General features: G+C 40.9%; 1 long non-coding RNA gene across 1 annotated transcript in view; it reads right to left on the bottom strand.

The window, feature by feature from the left end:
• LOC144586912 (uncharacterized) overlaps window positions 1–18785 on the bottom strand; it is a 27097-nt gene extending 8312 nt beyond the window's left edge. Inside the window, exon 1 of the long non-coding RNA XR_013542012.1 lies at window positions 6043–18785. This is a non-coding gene — a long non-coding RNA (uncharacterized LOC144586912). The remainder of the gene's footprint in view (window positions 1–6042) is intronic.

The raw sequence follows: 18785 nt of genomic DNA, 5'->3' as shown, positions 1-18785 counted from the left end.
AGAATAGTTAGTGCAAGTCAGGAAAGACTAGAATAGAGGGTTGGTTTTTAAAATGTGTAGCACACCATCTGCCAGAGGAGGCCTGCTATAAATCAACCTAGTAACCACCCCCTCCTCTCCCATCTGCTGAGAGTATTTCTCAAGCATCTCATGTCAGGTAAAAATTAGGTTTGACAAAATCTGGTATAAGGGTTATACATGTGCCCTGGTGGATAAGGATAGCAACTTTATTCCCAAAGTCAGTGGGGTGGACTTTTGATGTCATTATCCTGGGATCATAGTAGTCATGAAAAGAGAATTTCCCAGGTATTCGTTTTCAAGGATGATTCAGTAGAAGACAGCTGCCTTCCAGAGGAGGGGTGACCTCAAGGCACACATCCTTGATGACAACCACCTAAACCAGTGCTACTTAACCTTGGGTTATTCAGGTGTTTTTGACCTGCAACTCCCAGAAAACCTGACCAGCACAGCTGGTGGTGAAGGCTTCTGGGAGTTGCAGTCCAAAAACACCTGAGTAACCCAAGGTTAAGAACCACTGACCTAGACCATTGCTACCCTCTGTACCATTGTTTGCAGGTTTCTGCTAGACAGCAACACAGACATGGGCTTCTCTATGGTGCCACTTATTCCTTTATTCCAATGTTGGCATGTTTAGGAAATGCATTGGAAGTTTATCGATTCTTTACTTTGACTTTCACCCGTGTTGTAGGCTTGGCAGGTCTCAGGTTTTGGCCTTGAGACTCAGGTTTTGGGATCTCTTCTCTGAGTCTTAGGATACGGGCTCAAAGTCTAAGGAACTCTGCCAGTCTGTCAAGCCTAGATTTCATTTTCATGCCTTCAGGACATGGTGTTTAGAAATTCTCAGGTGCACCCTTGCCTTCCGACTTATCTTGCATAGGCTAGAGCTGCTGGCAGTGCTGCTGGAATTCACATCCTTTCAAATTAATCACAGAATCTCTACATTGTTTGTCTGTGACACACAGCTAGTCAGATAGAGCATTTTGTAGTTCTTGCTGGAAATTCTCTCCCCGAAACATCACAAGAGCCTTTGCTGGGTCTCAGAGAATGAGATCCTGCTGCCCTAACTGTGAGCTGGTTGCAGTTTCCTCATATGCTGTGCTATTATTGTGTGCTTTTATTTTCTTGTGTTCTTTTACTTTGTTATTGTAAATCACTTCAGGATTTGAGCAAAGGAGAGGTGATGTATAATCCTTCTTATCCCTCTTCCTTCTCCTATCCAGTACTGCCTGATTCTCTGTTGCTAACTTCAACAGAGGAATTCTTCAGTGAGCAGCCAGAAAATAACACTGGCTCTTTTCTGCATGTTCATTCTAGGGAACATCACCCCATACATTTCTTTACTTTTTCAAAAAAACAAAAACAAAACAACAAAAAAAAAAACAACACACAAAAAAACCCCCCTGAAATTGGCTTTGTACCCATCTCCTTTAGAAACATAATCCACCCGTTCTGTACCACCCTTTCCAAACCTGATGCCTTCCTATAACCTCACAGCCCAACAACACAGTTGGGTGGCACCAGGTTAAGTAATGTCAAGTTGCACTGCATGCAGAACAAATGCCACAAGTAACAGAAGAGTACCTCAATTTTGCAAGAATGTCAAAGATAGTTAAATACATAGAACTTTGGTGCAAAAATCTCCATCTCAAATGACAGTCACATTAGGAGTCAAAGAGTTGATATGGATATTTCTGTTATTTAATAAGTGGAAGGTGACAGAAACAAATGACTTTTCAAACAAGTCCAATTCTGGATATCAATGTACTAAATTGATATAATATTATTTGCAAATTGCTGCTTCTTTAATTTCTGCCTCCTTGTCACTCAGCTGGTACCTTCACTTCCAACCATGCAAACTAGAAAATGGATACCAAATGTATCCCTTGAAACCCAGCCTAGTGCACCAATTCAGGCTGATGCCAAGTGGTTAGCCTCTATTGACATACTGGCCAGGCCCTGACAATTTAGTGTCCAAATATACCAGGTAGTACAGTTTTGAGGGAAGTCATAGAGATGCAGCTGTGGTGGTGTGAGATTCATTCAAAGTCTCAGAGATGTGAAACATTATCTTTCGTTGAACTTTATGACAGTATCTAAATATATGGACCAATCAGCATGCAAATGCTGCTGGTGTGAGGTGGTACAGCAAATTGCCAACTTTTTCTGTTGATACATATATGCATGCTTATTAACAGCCACCATTTCCCCACACGTCATATTTATTATGTTGGCGTTAGGTGATGACATAACATTCGGATTTGTTTTGCAGTGCATAGAGCTAGAAATTGTTGCCAAAAGAACTGCCTAAACAAATAATTTAGAGTAATAGTAGAGATACAAGGGAATCCTCTGTGTCACTACATCCAAACCCCTGCTGGATCACATAATCCACAGGTATAAAGCATGCCATCTAACATTTAGCCATCTAACATTTAAAACCTCCAGTAAAGGAAAGACCACCACACTCCCAGGCAGTCTGTTCCACTGTTGAACAGCAATTCCTCTCAGCAGCTTTTCCTTTGTGTTTGTTTGAAACCCCCTTCCTTGTAATTTGAATCCATTAGTGTGGGTCCTACATTTTGACACCACATATATATTGAAGCTAAACTGCAAATGTATTGAGTAGAGACTGGCAAGTAAGCAAAAAATAGCCAGGCATTACATTACTCGCTAAGATGCTAAAACTGCTAAATTAAATTGCTTTCATGTTGAAAGGGGGACTCCCCCCTCCAACACTCTTCTGTTAATTTTTAATGGGAGTTTATCTTGCTACACTAAAAAGCTTCCCAGTCCAGAATAGAGGAAATACTCTCATCTGTGTTTTTAATCTTCCTCTCCAGCTTGGCTTTGTTTTTAAGAGAAAAGAAAAACAACTGGATGAATTTTTTTTTGAAAATACTGTGCCACTTTCACTCACTCCAGCAAAACCATTTCTCTCTCTTTCTTCAACCAAACCAAACAAGTGAAATAAAATAAGTCAAGAAGTAGTTTTCCAATACTGGGGGAGAATGATGGGTTTCAATTCCCAAAAAATTTCAGGTGGCTTCTAAGTGAGCTCTCTATATGGGACTACAGCAACCGAGCTATATAAACCTCACACTGGGAGAACTGGAGATAATGATCCAAATATTCTTTCATAGTATAAGACATCACACAAATCAGTGGGGATTTGGTGAGTCCATTCTTCCACAAGCATCATGCTTTGATAACTTCCATTGATTCAAATGGGTTTGCTGTAGTTGTGACTTACTATGCTAAAATAAGTTGCAGTTTGAGTAAGCCCATTTGAAGCGATGCAATTTATGAAGGAGTTGACTCATCACATCCCCATTTATTCAATGGACCTACTCTTGTGTGATGTACTGTACTATGTTAACCGACAAGATTTTGGCCATCATCTTACGTATGACTACAGTGTGTAAGTCCTTAAAAAACAGGACAACCTTGAACAAACAGTTTGGAAAATATACATTCTGCTTTGGGGATTGTGTAATGCTGAAACAGCCTTTCTTAAAAAGTGAAAGTTTTAGGAAATTGTGAGCTGTGGGTACAGGGAAATCGATAGTCTTGTTTATAACCAATTTTGGGGGCTGGCAGGGTTGTGTATCTTTGGGTTCTTTGCCAATTGAATGTTACAATAGTGAAGAACCAAGACTCTAGAAAATTACAGCATAAATTTACAATAGTTTAAAGTGTGATAAAATTGTATAGACAGGTGAGCGGTACCTAGTTCCTAATGATGCTAAAAACCTTATCCAACAATTTTTCATGGGGTGGCAATAATAAAAAAAGCTATATCCATGCAATAGGAATATTATGTTTGGCTCTCCTGTGAGAGATTCCTAACAATTGCATGCTTGTTCTGAGAAAATAAATGAAACAAGTAACCATAACTTGCCAGCTGGGGCTTAGGACAAGAGAAAGATAGCTAAAAGAATATGTATAATATTAAGTATATTTCATATCAAATCTCCAGAGCTTTCCTGGTGTCTTTGTGTTCAACATGAGATTGCAAAAGCAGCCTGGGTCTTCTGTAAACAAGCACTGACTTCTTAGGTCTATGAATTACACACTATGCAGAATATTCATTGTTTACACAGAGTACAAAGGAACTCCAATATGTGATTATTTATGCATGTAAAGCTCAGGACCAGCTTGGGAGAGAAAAATGGAAAGGGGGCTCCCCTTAAGCTCTGTCTAGACATTTCCTCTCAAATATATCATGAGAGTGAAAGCAGAATTGCACCTTCTGATTTCACACCTGCCTCTTACTTGCCATTTAGGTGGCCTACATGTGGGAGGGGAGAGCATCCTTCATTAAGCCCACAAATGGTAAGCAATGCCAGCATGCCTTATTACTGAAGCCCTGAAGCCCAAGCAATGACTGGATCTACCATTAGATGCAGTAAAGTGAATATTTTAGGTAGCAGTTTTGAGGTGTCACCAAAGAGTACTTCTGTTGTATTTCTATTCTAGGTGCAGGGAGAGTATTGCAGATACTGTATACAGCCTGATGTACCCAAATAACCTCGTTGTAGTGAATAGCCCTGCCCTCACGTGTCTATCACCACAGAATATTGAAGAAGAAGCCAATGAGTGGATGGGAGGCGGAGCCAACGGGGGGAGGGAGCTGGATATAAAGACTTGTGGATGGAGTCTGAGAGGGAGATTCTGTGAGTGAGAGACTGTGTGTAACTTGAAAGTGTTTGGAAAGTGAGTTAGAGATCTGTAAGAGTCTAGATGGAAACATAGGGTTAAAAGAGTTTTAAAGTTGTATCAGATTTGATTCAAATATAAGTGATTGGCAGCCTGTGATTTATCCCGTGAATATTCATTGTTTATTTACTTCCCTGATCAAATAAAAGACTTAGGTTTCACACAGCACAATTGTCTCCATACTCAATTGATATTAAAGCATTAATATCTAGTGGCAGCGAAGAAGAAGGAAGGGCGAAAACCTCGTGAAGGCCTGGGGGGGGGGGTAGAGGGACTTCAGAGGAGATCGCCACACTTGTGTACAATCTCCTCTGGATGGAGGGGGGGTGTCAGTAGTGTTACCTGGTGCCGAACTTCAGGGAGCAAAATCTATTAGGCTGCCTAAAGCAAGGGTATTACAACAGTAACAAGGTCCATGTACATGGTCTTCTTCCTCACCTCACCTGATAGATAATTCTGTGAGATGAAAATGCTTGAATGGGGCTTAAGGTCTGTTCTGAGCTATTGTATTTATTCACAGTGCAACTCTGTGCCATGTGTCCTTCAGTTATGAGGGCAAAACGATGTTACATCATTAGAAGACGGAAATTCCTTGAGTGATGATTGTGTGTGATTCTCAAAGTGGGACATTTCTCCTCTCCTGTAACTGGAAAATTAGCTTGCTTTGTTTGGGGATGGTCATCAGGATGTCAGCAGCACCTTCCTTGTTTGTCAGCCTGATTTCTCTGGAACACTAATGTGATTTCAGTTCCAATGACAGGTTATCTGTAAGGTGTAATTTGCCCTTATATTTTAGAAATGCAAGTTAAATATTTATTTATTTATTCAGTTTTTACCCCGCCCCTCTAGACTGCGTCTACTCAGTAAATTATTGGTAAAATATGGTAAATTATTGCATATTGTCACATTGGTTGTAAGCTGTTGACATACCCATAGTATCCTGAAAAGCTCTTGCAGAATTATATGTTTACAATCAAAATCTGGAAAGTAATGGAAATGCAGAGTTTCAGGCTTCTTACTTTGAACTGGAGCAAGTACAAGCATGCTGGCTTCAACTACTTGTGTACTAGAGGCTTGTCAAATTTAGGTCACTAAGGGGCAATTTACATAGCAACTTCTGAAAAATTGCTTAGAGTAAATCTCTTATTTGAGACTCTGCAGTTGTGGAAAGCTGGTTTACTGTATGCCTAGCAGGTTTACTGTATGCCTATTTAGTTTGGTCTGATAAATTAAATAGCCCAGATTTGAGCTTTAATCTAAGAAAAGCAAATCAGTTGTAAAACAGCAGTTCAGAAAAATACTTACCTTCAGCTAAGCAGAGGCATCTTTGATTTGTTGTTTTTATGTGCTGTCTGTTCTTGTTGTTTAGTCGTTGTCTTCCACGGCCTCCCGGAGCTGGGTCAAATTCATGTTGGGAGCTTCCATGATATTGTCCAACCATCCCATCCTCTGTCGTCCCCTTCTCCTCTTGCCTTCACACTTTCCCATCATCAAGGGCTTTTCCAGGGAGTCTTCTCTTCTCATAAGATGGCCAAAGTATTGGAGCCTCAGCTTCAGGATCTGTCTTTCCAGTGATGTGCTGTCCAGCCACTTCCAAAGTACAGCATTTCTAATACAGTTTCCAAGGCATGTGAGATATCTGAGGAGCGGTTGTCACTGTCCTCCCCCAGGAAATTTCCATGGCCACGTGACAGAGTTAACAACTCCTGAAACAGGAAGATTTGAACCAGGGTCTCCTGAGTCCCGTTATAATTCTTTTGAACACTACAGCAAACTGATTCTCACCTTTGATTTACAACAGTGCAAAAAAACAAAAACAAAAAAACAAAAACAAAAACAAAAACAAAACAACCCACACACAAAAAAACAAAAAAGGCAGGCCTAATTTTAGCCACAGTGATGGATGTTGTCTTGCATTAAACAATTAATATGTAATCTTTTGCTGAAGCTTTCGTTAAAACAGCTTCCACTGATAAATAGGTCTTCTCTGTCGGGGGATAGCAGTGAAGTGGGGGGAGGTTGTTTAGTTGTTGAGAATGCACTTTGGGCCTTATAGCTATCGCACAATCCAATTCCATTTCCTGTCTCAAGGGCAGAAATGTGTGGAAGGACATTTTTCAGAAAATCAGTCAGTACTGTCTCATGGCATATTGTTTTGTTGTTCTTTTCTGTTTGTTCTTTCTGCAAAAGTACAGTAAATCTTCTTTGGAAGAGGGCTTCAAAATGGAATGTACATACCCTCACCTGCATTTTTTATTTGCTTTTGGAAACAGCAATGAATCTGTGTATTTTAACCCACATTGTAAACCAAAGAAATCTCTTTTCCACTAGGGTGTAAAGATCATAAAAATGTGTGCAAACAATGCAGAAGCAAGATTAGAGACAGATAGAATCTCCTGAATTCAAAGCTCAGTTCTAAACGATCTAATTCCCAAAGAACAGGAAACGTATAAACTGTATCATTAAGAAGGGCAAAATAATATTTGCTGTTTGCTGAAGGACAAAAAGTGCGATGGCCACCATTTTAGTTGGCATAGTAAGCCGCCTAGAGTGGTTGCAACAACCAGACAGGCGGGGTATAAATTAAATGAATGAATGAATAAATAAAACTGAGCAAGGACTGTGTGATTGATTGACTGGTTTAATTTATACTCCCACCTTTCTCTCCAATACCCAAGACAGATTACATTGTTGAAACAAACAATGGACAAAATCCTGTTGGTCTAAAGTTATATCATGGAGTCATCATCTGGCACTGATAATATTTAATTTAAATGATTTGAAAGCTTCCCATCTTCCTGTTTCAGGTTCCAAAGCTTCCTTTTGCTCTGGGGCAGCCATGAGATTTGGAGGCAAGCATTTAATAGTCTAAAAGTTGGAGTCAGATCACTGCTGCCAGGATTGGGACCGCCACTGGTGACCTGGCAGTGGTTTTTGACTATTAAAGGCTCCCTTTCCTGTCCCGAGGCTCCCAAAGGTTTTCCTAGAGCAAAAGGGAGCTCTGGGACACATTGGAACATAAAACAGGGGGACAGGAAACTTTTAATTAATTTAAACAAAATTTTACCAGCGCTGGCTGATGACATCATCAGCTTTTGGTGCATACATTTATACCAACAGGATTTTGTCCTATCACAAAAACAAACAAACAAACAAACAAACAAACCACCCCCAGTTAATTACTTTGTCCAAAAGCAATTAGATTCTCTTATAATTCTGGGGATTTCTCTTTGTGGGTTGAACTTAGCTTTGCTGTGGTGGACCGCCAAAGATCACTAAGTCTGTTCCTTGCCTGGTGGATGCCAAGAAACACCAGCCAAAGAACCAACTGCCATGCCCCCCAGATCAAGCTTCGGTGATGGGTGCTAGCTACAAGCTGGTTGCCTAGGAACAAGGAATGATGCAGTCAGCTGAGGAGCAGGGCCTGAAATGTTTAAAAGCTGCATCAGCAACAGGAGGGGAGCAATGAATGAGGGAGGAAGAAGCTCCTGGAAAGGGACTCTTCCATAGCTAGCCAGCCTAGTTCACTACACCCAGTCTAATACATGCAGGGCAGTCGTCCTTGCCTAAGCAGTGAGCTGGGTAGTGGAAGCCAGCCAAATGTCTTTAGACTCATCTTATGGGGACAGAAGGGCCTCTTAAGTTGGAACTACTACCATGTAAGTTTGTTCAAATTAAGGCAACCCATATAAGCTAAGGATGGGCTCCATGGGTCTGACCTTGGAAGAAATCAGCCACTGAACCCCATCTTAAATCATAGTGTGATCTGTGCAGGCCTAGTCCAAAGCTCAGTGACATGACCTGTAGAAAGGATCCTCCCAGACCAGATCTGGCAGCTCTTTCCTAAATGTTGGGAATTTCTCTTTATAGTTTGAACTTAGCTTGGGACCACTGAAACTCACTACATGGTGTCATATTCTCCATGCAACACTCATGTGCCCAGCTTGTCTGTAAGGTACAGCTCTCAAAGTCTAAAGTCTGACTCTCAGACTCTGATGCCTCACTTCCTGTGATACCATGCCAAAGTGGTGAACTGCTAGTTTTTCTGACGTATGTTCCCAGGTCTCAGGTTTTGGCAATGAATGGATTTGGGTTCTCCTGGTGTCAGGCCTTAGATGTGAAATCTTGGAATGTGATGCTGCCAAGCTGGAAACCCTAGGTTTTGGGTTTTATTCTCATTTCAGACATACTCAGAAGCACCCATATTTTTTTTCCCTTTTTAAAAATAAAGCATGCTCTAGTAGTGTAGCTGCTCAAATTTACATGTTAATTCTTAAACACACCCTCCCATGTTGCAACTGATGTGGAGGGGTCCACTCCCTGTGACATCCTAATGGGCCACCCTTGGGCTTTGGCCTTAAAATCTCAGGGAATCATATGCTACTAATGTGGCAACACTGTCTGCTTTATTGTGGTGGCATTAATACAAATAGACAGAGTTGATGCTGCAGCTACTGTTTCTGAAGAGTTACATAAAAGGCCTTTCTGTTCCTGGTTTACTCGGTTGGAGTACGTTGTGGGAAGAAGCAGCTGCTCTCATGCTTGCTTGACTGCTCACAGTGTTGATTTGCGTCCTCAGGAACACTGGCCTTAAAATTAGAATAAGTAGGAAAACAAATAGGGCCACAGCACCTTTGCGAAGAGATGCTGGGGCTTGACCTCGGAGTCTTTTGGGTCTCTGAAGAGCTGTTGAAAGAAATCTACTTGAGACACTGGGCTGGTAGTGAAGGTCAGACTGGCTCTGCTCACACCAGTTGGCCTCGGGAACTGACAGAGGTGCGGCGTTACCAGACTACGCCAGGGGGCGTTATGGTGAACTGAACTGCTCAGAGATGAAACCAAACAGACACTGTTGTAGTGTTGATAGAATTATTTACATTAAAGTTCATATATACAGGTATAAATACAACTTCTCTTGGTCTTTACACAGTCCTGGTCATTCACAGTAGTTCTTCAGTTTGCAATAGTAAATTACAGGTTCAGTATCCAAAGATTGTTACCAATATAAATAGTCCAGCATCCACGAAGTCTTCTCCTCTCACCACGGAGATAGTCTTCCTCCAGGATCTTCCTCTTGCAATGTAGCAAGTCTTCATCCAGCGATGCAGCATAAATTTCTTTCACAATCAAATATACAGCTCTCAACAACCCAACTACCCAACAACTTGTGTCTGCAAGTTTGGCTAGCTTTATTCTTGGTTGCTCCAGTCATCTTGGTTGTCCCACAGCTGTCTCAATTAACCCAGCTGTGTTACTTTGGTACATGTTGCTTCACTAAATTCTGATCCTGTTGTAACTTATCTCTGAATTGCAATGAACAATTCCTAAGGTTGACTTGAGACCTGTCAGGGACCCTCCTGAATAAGAAGAACTGCAAAAGTGTGCCTAATTCTTTTTTGGTTGTCCTTCAGTCTGGTCCCTTTTGGTCCCGAGTTCTGTTCTGTGGCTAAAAAAACAAAACAAAACATTTCTCCTTGAATTATTGGGCGCATTTGTGACTTTTTATTCAAAGCATTTTATTCTGCTGTTGCTGCTTTTGGATATGCAGCCTACTCCATCTGGTGTTGCTGGAGCCTTTGAAAAACAGAAGCTGTGCTTCCCCGGGACAAGCGCAATCCCCTTCTCCCTATTGTTGTATCTTCTGCAAAGTTTTAAGTCCTCCTAAAACTGAGAGGGCATGCCAGGTCACAAGCCTGCCTTCCCTCTCCTACGAGGCCAAAATTATTTCTCCTCCTTTGTACAATGGGCAATGAAGGAAGACAGCTTAAGCACTGGTGCCAGCTAATTTGTAACTTCAATAAAATATATAATTTCCAAAGTATTGATTTTCAAGACCATTGCTTTGCTGTCTGCTTTTGGTAAGGGATGATGGATCACTTTATTACCCCACTTGTGTTTTGTATCTATCAAATTAAATAGGCAGTGAAGTGATAGTTAATTAAGATTATGTTTTGTCAGGTAGAATGATGAGACAGAAATGTGACTGCATGGGTCTTGCCTCAGAATTTCTTGCCCTATGTACTCAGGAAGAAGTCATTCTCTGTATGCTAACCATTAGATAGTGGAGACATATAGGGCATGCATATGGCAGTTCTTTCCCTGGCCTTTCCACACAGGGGTATTCGATACCCTCTTGATCCTGCAGAAGTCCTGTTGTGTTCACTGGAATGACCTCTGGTTTATACAACTGCAGGCTAGAGAGCCCATGGTGAGCTGTGCCAGGATACTACCCAGGGTCTGACAGTAGGGAGTTGCAAGTAATGTGTTGCAATTGAGTGAGATTAAAATTATTGTTGCAAGTAATGAGTAATGTGTTCTAGTTACATATGGAAGTTTCTTTTAAAGCACATTTTAAAAATGTTTTGGTACCTGTTCTGGGCAATTCGGTGATCCATCCTAGTTTTTTGTTTTGTTTTGTTTTTTTACCAAAAATAACTAGTATAACAAAACAACAGGTAAGGTAACAAGTTACTTTTATATATTGCAATAAGCAAGGCCAAGAAATTAATTTGCAACACTATCATAAGCAATGGCGACCTTTCCCTTTCTTTTTTAAAAAGTTAACTGTCTATATTCTGCCAGGATGGTACCATCCACACACAATAGCAAAGTATAAAATATTTTGAAGAGGAGGGAACTCCAGACAACTCAGGGAGGGCTGCAGAAGATCAGTATCCGTGTAAGGCAGAGAATCTGTTAACCTGCGGCCTACTATGCCACTGGTTGATTTGTAAAGATTCTTCTAAATATATGAGAACATTTTAAAAAAGAAATTGTCCTAAGCAACAGTGTGAAGTGGTATAGTCTACTACCACCTCTCTGCCAAGACCTCTGATGAAGACATTACAGCTATGAGATCCAAAAAGCCTATGTGCTATGAGCTTATGGCCAGAATCCTACTGAGATTTTATTCTAGAGTAAATGAAATTATATAAAATCATGGCAAATTACAAATTGTAATAAATGAGGAGCTGGTCATATAATTCGTCATATGCTAGTCATGCCACTGGCTACACAACCAGGACCTTGAGAATTAGCTGCCATTTGCTGCTGTGACATAATACCTCACTTACTCTGGAGTAAAATCCCAGTAGGACTTTGGCCTATAAAAATCTAAAGCTAAGATAAGAATTCTGTTTCTTTTTTCATTTGTGGTAAGAATTCCACAACATCATATTCAGGGCAGAAGGAACTTAAGCTTTTAACACTTTAAATGCAAATGGAATTGAAGCAGACCAAACTGCCCACCCAGGGCAAGGGCTTTGATTACACCTAATGAGCAAACGTCTGGTGTTGATTCCCTCTGTAATCATCCAGTGGTGAGGTAGGATTGCCACTTTATCCTTCTGAAAGTGCCCCCATTTTTAACACCTATGTGCCAGGTGGGCTAAGAAAGAACTGAAAAGTGGGAGAAAGCAATCCTGATACATTTCCCCCATCCCGACTCCTAATCTGCAGGCCTTAGAAGTCTTGACCTTCTCTGCTGCCATTACTAATGCTTGTTCATACAGGTGAGCTATGAGGTGTTCAGCCATTCCCTCCAAGTGAAGTGACCGGAATACTGTTCATTTCCTTTGCCAAAACAAATCTGAAGGATGCGACTTATTTCAGAGGAGAATTGTGCCCCCTGGAGGCAGGGAAATAAACCTTTTTTTTTTAAATGCCTAGTACTCTTTCAGTAACATGCATAATTTTATAGTCACTACTTTGTCTCCTTGAGGGATAGATACATCATTATGGGTGAAGTATGGCTGGTGCTGGAAGGCACACCAGCTCTGGAACCCCTCTGCTATCTTGGTCACCTGTGCTAACACTGTAACATGTGAAGGACTTTTGAATTTGGGGATCCTTTGGGACTTTTAAAGATTGTATCTGGTCCCAGGCATTTGACTCCCTGGGGTGAGAGCTTGTGGGCAAAAGAAAGCCACTCTTCTCGTCTCTGGCCATGCACAGCGGTGCCACAGCTCTACATGGCCACATGCCCTTATTGCAGCTTTTTGTGAGTGTAAATCTGACAAGGCAAGGTCAACGTGTTTATTTATTTATTTAAAATATTTTTCCCTTGCCTTTCTCCTTTAAAATGACCTAGGGTGGCTTTCATCATCAAAAGACAATATCTAAAGCTAAGAAAAGTAAATATACACATACTAAAAAGGACCAAATAAGTACCATTCAAAGCAGCAAAGCACAACACTCTGGTTTTTTTTTTTAAACATACACTCAGACAGCCAGTTACCATGGGATAAAAGATTTTGCCTGCTTGGAAAAAGACAGCAAAGATGGAGCCAGCCTGGCCTCCTGTGGGAGGGAGTTCCAGAGTCTGGGAGCAGCAAGAGAGAAGGCTCTCTTCCCCGATGATCTTAACACCTGGACAGGCTTATAAAGGGATTGTTCCCGAGGAAGATGCTTCTCCCACCCCCAATTCTTCCTGTGTTTCTGAAGATCAATGCACAGTTGCATATAATGCTGGTGGTAAGATTTTCCTCTTGTTTTAAGTTCTAACGATAACTGCACTATTACAGCTAAAGTAGTCCATTGTTATTTGGCTTAACGTTCTACAACAGCTCCTCTTCCTAAGAAAAAGGCAGGCAATGCATCTCAGAAATGAAGTCCTTGAATATTCTGAAATCAGCCTGAATGATGCTGTACTCTTGTCTGGAATCAAAAAAGCATTAACAGAGGAGGCAGATCAACCTTCGGCTTACTGCTGAGGGTGCATCTTTATCTTTGTGAAGTAAAATACTATCCATATTACATCACCCCGACCACTTAGCTTTGCTTCAGTACGTAAATCTATTCCTATTTTGTTCTTGTTGGGAACGCTCCAGTTTTATTTTTTATTTTGTTTGCTCAACAGAAAAAAATATTTTTGAAATAAAATTGAAAATAAGGGCAGCAGTCTTTCAGGCACTCCCCTGTGATTACTAAAGTCCAGCATGAGTTTTGTAATAAAAAGACATGCAAGATTAATCTTTTACTTTATTTTACTTTACCTTATTTTGCTTTCTTTTCTATTTGATAGATGATAGGTAAGGTAAGGTAAAGGTTCCCCTTGACAATTTGTCCAGTTGTGTTCGATTCTAGGGGGTGGTGCTCATCTCTGTTTCCAACCCATAGAGCTAGCATTTGTCCAAGGACAATCTTCCGTGGTCACATGGCCAGCGCGACTAGACACAGAATGCTGTTACCTTCCCACTGTGGTGGTACCTATTTATCTACTCGCATTTACATGCTTTCAAACTATTAGGTCAGCAGGAGCTGGGACAAGCGACAGGGGCTCATTCCATTGCATGGATTCGATCTTATGACTGCAGGTCTTCTGACCTTGCAGCACAGAGGCTTCTGTGGTTTAACCCGCAGCTCCATCACATTTCCCTGATAGATGATAGCTTGGTATAAAAGAGAGTGCTGTGGATACAGTGTTTCTTGATTTCAGCAAGTCTTCTGGCAAGGTCCCTCACAATATTCTTGTGTTCAAACTTGTAAACAGTGGGGCTAGCGGATGGATTAATTGATGACTGGTTGATGGACAGTACTCATGAAATGCTCACCAGTGATTCTAGAGAGAAGTGAGAAGTGAACAATCACAGAATTCTGTCCCTGGGTTTTCCATCTACTTTATAAATGACTTGGATCAAGTGGTGTGAAAGGAATACTCACCTAATTTGCAGATGACACCAAACTAAGACTAGTAGCTAACACTCCAGAAGACAGGATTGGCATTCAAGATGTCCTTAATGTGCTAAGCCCTGTGCCAAGAAGCAAGTTTCATCAGGGACATGTGTGAAATTCTACATTTAAGCAGGGGAAAACATTAACAGCTGGTTTGGCAGTAATCTATGTGAAAAGAATCTAGGAATTCTGGTGGACCACAATATGAACAGTATGATGAAGCTCCAAAACATTCTAATGCAATACCAGGCTGCATCAACAGAAATATGGTATCAAAATAAAAGCAATTAATTGTATCATTTTGTTCTAATTTGGTTAGACCCCACCTAAAGTATTGTGCCCAGTTCGGTGCCCCACTATTTAAGAAGGGTATCAATGAGCTGCTATGTGTCTAGAGGATGGAACTGAAAACCAGGTCCTGTGAAGAATGGCTGAGAGATTGGACTATGGTTGTTGTGGGTTTTTGGGCTCTTTGGCCATGTTCTGAAGGTTGTTTTTCCCAAAATTTCACCAGTCTCTGTGGCCGGCATCTTCAGAGGACAGGAGTCAGAACTCTGTCTGTCCTCTGGTGCAGTTCTGACTCCTGTCCTCTGAAGATGCCGGCCACAGAAATCGGCGAAACATTAGGAAGAAAAACCTTCAGAACATGGCCAAAGAGCCCGAAAAACCCACAACAACCATCAGATACTGGCCGTGAAAGCAGATTTGACTATATTTAGTCTGAAAAGAAGCTTGAGAGGTGATATAAGAGCCATCTTTAAGCCATCCTTAAATGTTCGAAAGGCTGTCCTATACAAGATGGAGCAAGCATCTTTTCTGCTGCTCCAAAATGATAACACCTCAAACCATTGGATTTAAATTACAAGACAAAAGAGATTTCAAATAAACATGAATAAGAACTAAACATTAGTAAAAGCTCTTCAAAAAGGTAATGGGCTGCCTTGGAAGTGATGGATTCTCCTTCACTGGAGATTTTTAAACACAGCTTGAGTAGCTGTCCACCAGGGATACTTTTACAGTGGCTTTCCTGCTTTGGAAGTAGGTTAGACCTGGTGGTCCTTTGGGTCCCTTCCAGCTTTTCAATTCTATAATTCAAACATAATACTTATTCTAGGTTTCGGGGTGTGGCGTGGCTTGATGAGGGCATGTGTGTGTGATGGTAAAGAACAACAAAATGGGAAACTTATTTTTTAATCCTACCTGAATATAGAAAATCAACATAGCAAGGAGCAGTCTGCTAAGTTAGCACATTTTTGGCTAGTGTAAAGCTTTTTTTTTTAAAAAAAAATCTGTTTTTCCTTACACAGAGGAGTATTTTTAAAACAATGACAGCCTTCTACCCACCTGGTATTTTGTTTGAAGTGGGATCAGTCTATTCCATTCCACCATTTTGCTGCACGTGTTCAATTACATCTTCATCGCAGGTGGTACAGGCCTTCCTGTTTTAAAATGTCAGGCTCGGTAGGATCAGCCTCGCAGCACCGCTATCGCTCTCCTTAGAAGACACCAACCCCGGTGCTGCATGTCTTCCAAAGATAATGTTCGCAACCAGACTCCTTCCATATCAATAGATATTCTGAAAGAAAAGTCTTTTGTTCTGCCGGAGATAAAAGAAGACCTGCCTTCCTACTTCCAGCATTCATTGGTTGTTCTGAAAAGGAGTACTATCTATCTCTCGTTGTACATATTTTAAAAGAAATGTGGATACAGATATTTCCTCTGTGTCCCAGCGTTGGCTCATGGCACAAAGCATGTGATATACAGTGTAGGTATATGTGTGTGTGTGTGTGCAAAAGATACCATTCTGGCCTTCTTTTTCCCTTTTGTATTATTAGTTCTGAAATGTCCCCAACAATTCTGAGTTATTTGTCCTCTATAGGTGGCTCTGTTTCCTATGCACAAATGCTATTACAATGTTATGAATGCTTGAAGACTCATGCTTGAGATTGTCTCTTAAAATGCCATCTGGAATTGCTTTAGAAAGGTATATTAGATGGTGGTACAAATTATATAAGAGCTGAGCCTGATTGCTATTACGTACAGGAAGAATCTGATTCAGTTCTCAGTGATCAATACAGTATGTTAAACAACAAAAGCAGCAATTGGCTTGTATGATATAACTGCAGTGGGGGAGTGGGTGGGGAGGAGAGAATACACATAGCTCAGACCTAGAGAGTGTATACTTCACATTGCAAAGCCTACACTTGATCCCTGGGCTTTTCCTCCTGGACCTTTTGTTCCATCATTACCTTCTGCTGCTTACTGTCAAATGAGTGCCAGGTTTATCACAATCTGTGCCCAACTTTTATTTTAAAAATCCACTTTTCTTTAAGAAATCAGTATGTCTTTTGAAAAATATTTTAAGAATCATCGAATCATAGAATATTTGAGTTAGAAAGGGCATATAAGGCCAACGAATCCAACCCCCTACAAAGTGCAGGAATCAAAATCAAAGTAGATCTGACAGATGGCTGTCCAATTTACTCTTGAATGCCTCCAGCGTTGGAGCACTCATCACCTTCTGAGGTAATTGGTTCCATTGTTGTACTGCTCTAACAGTTAAGTTTTTCCTGATATTCAGTTGAACTCTGGCTTCCTGTAACCTGACCTCATATGTGTCCTGCACACTGAGGTGACTGAGAACAGATCCTGCTCTTCTTCTGTATTTGAAAACTGGTATCATATCTCCCCTCAGTCTTCTTTTCTCGAGGTTGCACATGCCCAGTTCTTTCAGTTTTTCCTCACAAGGCTTGGATTTCAGTCTCACAAGTCATCCTTGTTGCCCTCCTCTGAACTTGTTCCAGTTTGTTGGCATCCTTCTTGGAGAAATATTTAATTAAGTGAGCTTCTCAGCTAGATAGGCTGTATTGGATTTTTTGAGTAGTGGTGTGGTAGTAACTAAAAACCTCTAACTGGGAACCTATTGCTGTGAATATCTGCAGCAAATTGAATACAATTTTCTTTACAAAATTAGCACCTCTTTAAAATATCTTGAAGCAATTATGTTCTTATCTGCTGGATTTGTTGTTGTTATTGACGATGAGGATGATGAGAGGCAGTGTAGCACTAATTGAAAGCTTCTAAACAGGAAAATCTTGCCACTTAAATCCTGATTCTATGAGAAAGTGATAAATACTTTTAAAGGTTCAAAAAGAGTGAAAAGTCACAGGAAAAAAACTGGAGGGAAAAAGATAAGGGTAATGTTGGATGAATGGTGACAAAAATACTGAACCGAGTACTTGAAAGAGAATAAATGCTCTCAGTGAAAGAGCCCCATGCCATTCTCAGAAGAAGCAGATAGGTTATCTGAAAGCACTTTTATTTTCCTGAGATATAAGAGTTCCACTGCCGGTTAAGAGCTGATAGTACCAAGCTAGATGGAACTCACAAGGTATGTTGCCCATTTTCATGCTGTTCCCTGCTCTTTCACTGCTTTTTGGGCATTCCCAGTTCCAGAAGAATATTGACAAATTGGAGGATGTCTGGCAGAGGACTATAAAAACAGTGGGTGGCCTGGAATCAAAGTCCTTTGAGGAGATATTAACCTGGTAGAAGATATTTAAAAAAAACTGATCTGACAGCCATCTAGAATTATTGGAACGGCTGCCACATAAAAAAAGGGGCAGCCTGAACTGATGGGATCAAATTACAAAAAAGGGCATTACAACCACATGTGAAGAAGAACTCCCTGGAAGTATGAAAATGGAACAGACTGTTTTAAAGCATGTTGGATCCTCTGATTAGAAGCTTTGAAGTAAGTATTGGATGGAGGACTAGTAGCTATCCTGTGTCAGCAGGGGTGGGTGGGTTACATGACTTCTGAGAACACCTCCCCTCCCCCTCCCCGTGATTCTTTTATTAACTATTACATTGGACAGTCTAGCCAGATGATCTGTCAAAACATGGGGTCCTTCTTTAATCTTACAGAGCCAGGACACTTGCAGGCGTTTCTTTGCACATCCGAGGTTGTGCTGAAAAAGAGCACAGTTGCAGCTGAGTAGACTTATGGAAGAACATTTCTTTTGGTTCAGCTTTGATCTCTGTGATACTGACAGTCTGTGACACTTTGTTGTTCTCTGTTTCAGATTTACATAAATTTTGCATTCGAAAACAATGGCATATCTGCTCTTTATCTCTGCCTAGTTGCTTTCTTTGCTTCCATGACCTACCTGCATTTCAGCTAATAAAACCCACTACCTTTCTTTGTTATATTAGAGGAAATTATAAACCTGGCCTAGGGAATATGTGGCTCTCCAGACGTTTGGGGTTGCAACGCTCAGAACTCTCTCCACTATGACCTGTCCGTCTTGGGTGTCCCTGCACGGCATAGCCCATAGCTTCTCTGAATTACTCAAGCCTCTTCGCCATGACAAGGC

The sequence above is a fragment of the Pogona vitticeps genome, chromosome 2, assembly GCF_051106095.1.
Source record: "Pogona vitticeps strain Pit_001003342236 chromosome 2, PviZW2.1, whole genome shotgun sequence".
In the NCBI taxonomy this organism is placed as follows: domain Eukaryota; kingdom Metazoa; phylum Chordata; class Lepidosauria; order Squamata; family Agamidae; genus Pogona; species Pogona vitticeps.
The sequence above is the reverse complement of the archived record's forward strand: the minus strand, read 5'-3'. Positions and strand labels throughout refer to the sequence as shown.